The sequence below is a fragment of the Eriocheir sinensis genome, unplaced genomic scaffold (genome assembly GCF_024679095.1).
Source record: "Eriocheir sinensis breed Jianghai 21 unplaced genomic scaffold, ASM2467909v1 Scaffold699, whole genome shotgun sequence".
Taxonomy (NCBI): domain Eukaryota; kingdom Metazoa; phylum Arthropoda; class Malacostraca; order Decapoda; family Varunidae; genus Eriocheir; species Eriocheir sinensis.
In genome coordinates this window covers 124,511-130,510 of record NW_026112052.1, presented here as the reverse complement: position 1 = coordinate 130,510, position 6,000 = coordinate 124,511, and positions in this window count along the sequence as shown.

The following is a 6,000-nucleotide window of genomic DNA, read 5'->3' as shown; positions in this document are numbered from 1 at the left end:
AATTATTGTTGCTTTAAAATCAAGTTAGAAAACAAATTACTCCTGCCGGGTATTCGTATTGAGATAATGGTGGTAAGAAAGCTTGTTAGTGACGTCTGCCAGTGTGAGGGAGGAGGAACGAAAGGTCGAGGCGACCACATCGCGTACATCATGACTTATGAGTGAAGTAAAACGAGGTTACTTGGTTTCTGTTTACAAAGTTCCATGTGGAAAAACAACTTTATTGTAAATTCAGTGTATACTTTTGTGGAGTATTGTGTTTACTGAGTGAATTGGTGACCAATCTGTTGCTATTTGTGTCTTGCTTGAAGATATTCATCATTGGATTCAAAGCTATGGTATTAATGTGCAATAGTCGTCATAACAAAATACGTAGTAATTAATTATATGTCAACCTATTTATTTTCATGAGATCATGGTATGACCACTGAAAACATAGCTTTTTTTATCTTGTTCCATTACAAATTCAGTATATAATTACTCATATATTAAATAAAGTAGTGGAATCCAGTTTTCAGCATCTTTTATTATTATGGCAATATTCTAAGCACTCAGCTTGCAAACACGCTTAGGTTTATGTTGTCAGCTTGGGTCGGACTTAGGTGAATACTTTACCAAGTGACCTAAGATTACTCAGTGCTACCATATAGGTATACTACATCTTTGATTGTGAGTGCATCAGAGCGCACTGGAGAGCAGCATGAGTCTAATTAGGTGCTAATGAATATCCTGCCTGCATCACAGACTACATAAAAGGCAAATATGATCGGTGCGCTAAAGGTGTTATAATATGAAATATATATATATATATATATATATATATATATATATATATATATATATATATATATATATATATATATATATATATATATATATATATATATGAGTATATAGTATAGTATATATATATATATATATATATATAAATACTGTCTGCCCTAATGTCCTTCCCACTTTTGAAGTCCAAATGATGCCCCTTGATTATGCAATTAAACGTGATCTTGCAGCATCCATGACTGGGTGGCGGTGCAAATCTCCCTCATTGAAACACCGAGAAATTAATCAAGGCCTCTAGGGAACTCGGAAAATCCAAGTTAGAGAGTGCTGGCTGTGGACTGAGCTGAAGAATTCGACATACAAAAAGCCATGTCTGTCAGTCGAGTTAATAAAGATAAAGTTGAAAGTTGGGCATTAACGCTGCTTAACTTGGCGTGGCTTCGGCGTGCCTCATATCCGGTAACATTGGCCCTGAGGCCTGTGGTGGGAGGAGCTCCATTACCCCGGGACACAGGGGCCAGTGTGACATCTGGTTATCATAGTTTATCTTCCCCAGGTTTCTTCAGGTACTTATTTATCGACCAGCCCGGAGAGGGAGTGATGCTCCAGCTGAAGGTGAGCTGCACGCCGACTGTTCAAGGCGGGATTCGAACCTGGGCCTGCGTAGAAGTTTAGGCATGCTGACCACTAGACCATGGAGGCGTATTGGAGCCCTAATCCTCAAGTGAACCTACTCACCAATGCTGCACATCAATTTTTTTTCTAGTAAATAGTTTTGAATGAATTTGCACAACCATTTCTGTCGAAAACAGCAGCACAGATTATGTTTCACCCAATCCACCCCAACCTCTCAATGTTAATAAAAAAAAAAAGTGACAAAAATCCTTAGCCTTGGAGGCAGCAATATTCAGCCCCAGCATCAAAAAAAAATTATACTGTTGCCCCAGGAAAGGCATCTCTTAACTCCGATGAAGGTAGGGTGGTGATTCTGTGGTGGAGCAGCCATTCTATTGTCATTCCCTTGCAGTGGCTGGTGTCAGGCTGGAGCCCGCTGAATGATGAAACAGTGGCTGCGCTGTCATTGGGCCAGCAGATGATGGAAGCAGTGGCTGGTGTCATTGGGCCAGCAGATGTTGAAGCAGTGGCTGGTGCCACATTGAATCCAGCAGATGAGACGAAGCAGTGCGCTTGCGTCATTGGTCCAGCAGATGATGAAGCAGTGGCTGACAGATGATGAAGCCGATGGCTCAGTGGCTGGTGTCAAGGGGGCAGCAGATGATGAAGCAGTGGCGGCTGGTGTCGTGGGCCACAGCAGATGATGAAGCAGGTGGCTGGTGTCATTGGGCCAGCAGATGAGTGAAGCAGTGGCTGGTGTCATTGGGCCAGCAGATGATGAAGCAGTGGCTGGTGTCATTGGGCCTAGCAGATGATGAAGCAGTGGCAGGTGTCGATGGTTCAGCAGATGACGAAGCAGTGAAGCTGGTGTCATTGGAAGCCAGCAGATGAAGGCCAGTGGCTGGTGTCATTGGGCCAGCAGATGATGAAGAAGAAAGGCTGGTGTAGTCAATAGGCCAGCAGATGATGATGAAGCAGTGGCTGGTGTCACTGGGCCAGCAGAGAGATGGCACAGTGGTTGGTGTCATAGGGTTGTCAGCAGATGATGGAAGCAGTGGCTGGTGTCATAGGGCCAGCAGTAGATGATGAAGCGTGGCTGGTAATCGTTGACCAGCAGATGTTGAGGCAGGTCTTGGCTGGTGTCATTGGGCTAGCAGATGATGAAGCAGTGGCTGGTGTCATTGGGCCAACAGATGATGAAGCAGTGGCTGGTGTCGATGGGCCAGCAAATGATATGAAGCAGTGGCTGGTGTCATAGAACCAGCAGATGATGAAGCAGTGGCGGTGTCATTGAGCCAGCAGATGATGAAACGGTGGCTGGTGTCATTGGGCAGCAGATGATGAAGCAGTGGCTGAATAATGTTAGTCCCGCCAGATGATGATGAAGCAGTAGCAGGTGTCATTGGGCCAGCAGATGTTGAAAACGATGGCAGGTGTCATTGGTCCAGCAGATGATGAAGCAATGGCAGGTGTCACGGGCCAGCAGATGTTGAAGCAGTGGCAGGTGTCATTGGGCCAGCAGATGATGAAGCAGTGGCAGGTGTCGTGGGCCAGCAGATGATGAAGCAGTGGCAGGTGTCATTGGGCCAGCAGATGTTGAAGCGGTGGCTGGGTGTCATTGGGCTGGCAGATGATGAAGCAGTGGCAGGTGTCGTTGGGCCAGCAGATGTTGAAGCAGTGACTGGTGTCGTTAAGGCCAGCAGATGATGAAGCAGTGTGAGTGTCATTGGGCCAGCAGATGTTGAAGCAGTGGCAGAATATTGGGCCAACAGATGTTGAAGCAGTGGCGCTGGTGTCATTGGGCCAACAGATATGAAGCAGTGGCTGTCATTGAGCCAACAGATGATGAAGCAGTGGCTGGTGTCATTGGGCCAACAGATGATGAAGCAGTGGCTGGTGTCATTGGGCAGCAGATGATGAAGCAATGGCAGGTGTCATTGGGCCAGCAGATGTTGAAGCAGTGGCAGGTGTCATTGGTCCAGCAGATGTTGAAGCAGTGGCTGGTGTCATTGGGCCAGCAGATGTTGAAGCAGTGGCTGGTGTCGTTGAGCCCAGCAGATGATGAAGCAGTGGCGGTATCATTGGTCGCCAGATGTTGAAGCAGTGGCTGGTGTCATTGGGCCAGCAGATGTTGAAGCAGTGGCTGGTAATGTTGGGCCAGCAGATGATGAAGCAGTGGCTGGTGTCATTGGGCCAGCAGATGATGAAGCAGTGGCAGGTGTCATTGGTCCAGCAGATGTTGAAGCAGTGGCTGGTGTCATTGGGCCAGCAGATGATGAAGCAGTGGCTGGTGTCATTAGGCCAGCAGATGATGAAGCAGTGGCTGGTGTCATTGGGCCCCAGCAGATGATGAAGCAGTGCTGGTGTGTCATTAGGCCAACAGATGTTGAAGCAGTGGCAGGTGTCATGGGGCCAGCAGATGATGAAGCAGTGGCTGGTGTCATTGGGCCAGCAGATGATGAAGCGGCGGCTGGTGTCATTGACCAACAGATGTTAAAAAAACAATGCTTGAGTGTCATAAGACAGCAGATGATGAAGCAGTGGCTGGTGTCATTGGGCCAGATGATGAAGCATGGCTGGTGTCATGGGCCAGCAGATGTTGAAGCCAGTGGCTGTTGGAGCAGCTGATATTTTATCCCTAAGTAATGAACAATGTGCTGGGATGGTCTCTAGCAATACAGCAGCGGGGCTGAAAAAAAGCGTCATATATTAGTGGGTGTGCATATAACAACATAACTGCGGATTTCCTACAAGCATCTTGCAAACTACAGAAATGGAACAAAAGAAAGTGGCTGCTACAATTCAGTGAAGAAAATGCTGTAGTCCCTTAGGGAGGATATCCAGCATACCAATACACATAGACACTCCACACTATCCACCGCAGAGGCAGAAAGACCTGGGACTGTTATGTGACCAGGCTAGCAGTGGAAGCCAAATCCATGCCAATCATGGCGGATGGAGTTAAATAGGTACATAGTTGAAGAAAGGGTCTTAAAAGGTGAAATATTGCCCAGTAACAGAAAGCTTCACTATTTGTTATTGGTTGTAAAATAATTGGCTAGTAAAATGTGTATCCTACAAAGAATATGAATTTAAAGTGATTAATAAGTGTTTAATGAGAATATAAAAGTTTTTGCCAAAAACATACAGGCCAGTCAATATTTCACTGTAACCACGACTGTTGGCTGCTGTCCTATCCTATTTAGCATCATCAGCTGTCAAAAGCTGAATGGCTCTGAGTACCCTTCAAATACATGGGGCAGGCAGCCTATGATATATCATACACAGTTTATCCACACACCACAGTTAATGTCATAGTTATATGGGCAGGCGCCGTATCTATTAATTGCACTACACATGTGGGGCACTCAGGTGCTGAGAAACGTCATTGTTGCTTATGAAGGGCAAGGGTAAACCAGTGTATGCTGTGAGGCCTTGGTGTGGAAGTTCCTGTCTGAACTGTGCAGGTAATCCCCCATACAGTGAGGCCTTTTACTCCCCTCAGGGGCTCTGCAGCTGGGAGAGTGGTGGCACATGAGTGTGAATGTGTGAGTGAGTGTGTGCCTGTCTTGGCTACCACACCCTTCATTGGGGAAAACAGCCAAAGGTATTTAGATAGTTCATTCTTGCCCGCCTCATAGTGTGTATGCTTCATCCGGCCGACGAGGCTCCGCCCACTTTCGGCCGCCGGACAGCCGCATCGCATAGTGTGTGTTCGCCTTTATAAAGCTCATAAGGAGTTGATCTGTCTGATTATTGCTTATGACCGTTAAGACTCGTCTTGAGACGTCGTCTTGCAGCATGTCGCAGACATGTTGACAACTATAGTTGGCCGAATGTCCCAGACAGTAGGCAGTCATGCTAGCCGACACCAAGACGCCAAAAAAATATCCTCCCATTCTTGGAGCGTGGGAGCCGACTTGTCAAATGCAAAAGTCGCTGGGTTGTCGTGGCCCAGAGTCGGCAGTGTGAACGGGGCCTTGGCTCCTACCTTTGCTGTCTGACTGAGTCGGTCGGTTGACGTCTGCCGATTACGTCGGTCTGTCGGCTCCTCTTCATGGGCCGTCACCCGAGAAAGGCTCATGACCTCTCCTCTCTTATCTCCTCTCAAAATATGGTTGGATGGACGGACTCATTTATTTCTCACTCTACCTTAGGGACCCTTGTCATCATCCGTTTTCTTTACTGAAGGTTCTCGCGGCCCCACCGGCGGGGAGGGGGAGACTATGACCACTAAGCACCTCAAGACCCTTACCATCTAACAATATTCAGTGGCATAACAGTCAGTCAGTAAGAGCATACACCGGGGTTGGAGGTTGACAGAATTAAAGTCGAGAAGAGGAAGAACACGAGGACGCCCCGAGGATGTGTGAGGGTTTATTATACCGAAGCACTAGTTAGGAAGTAGTGTTATACCGAGGCAGATTGAAAGTTAGTACAAGAGATTGACTTTAAGCAGAGACACGCCAGTCTTCGTCGAAAGACCGACTCGGTCGGCTAGATTTCGATCGCCGATATAGTCGGTCTGTCGGCATCCTGCTACGGGCCGCCAATAAGCTTAGCCCGTGCTCCCCCGCGCAGGGAGGGAGCATTTTTGCACTCTTA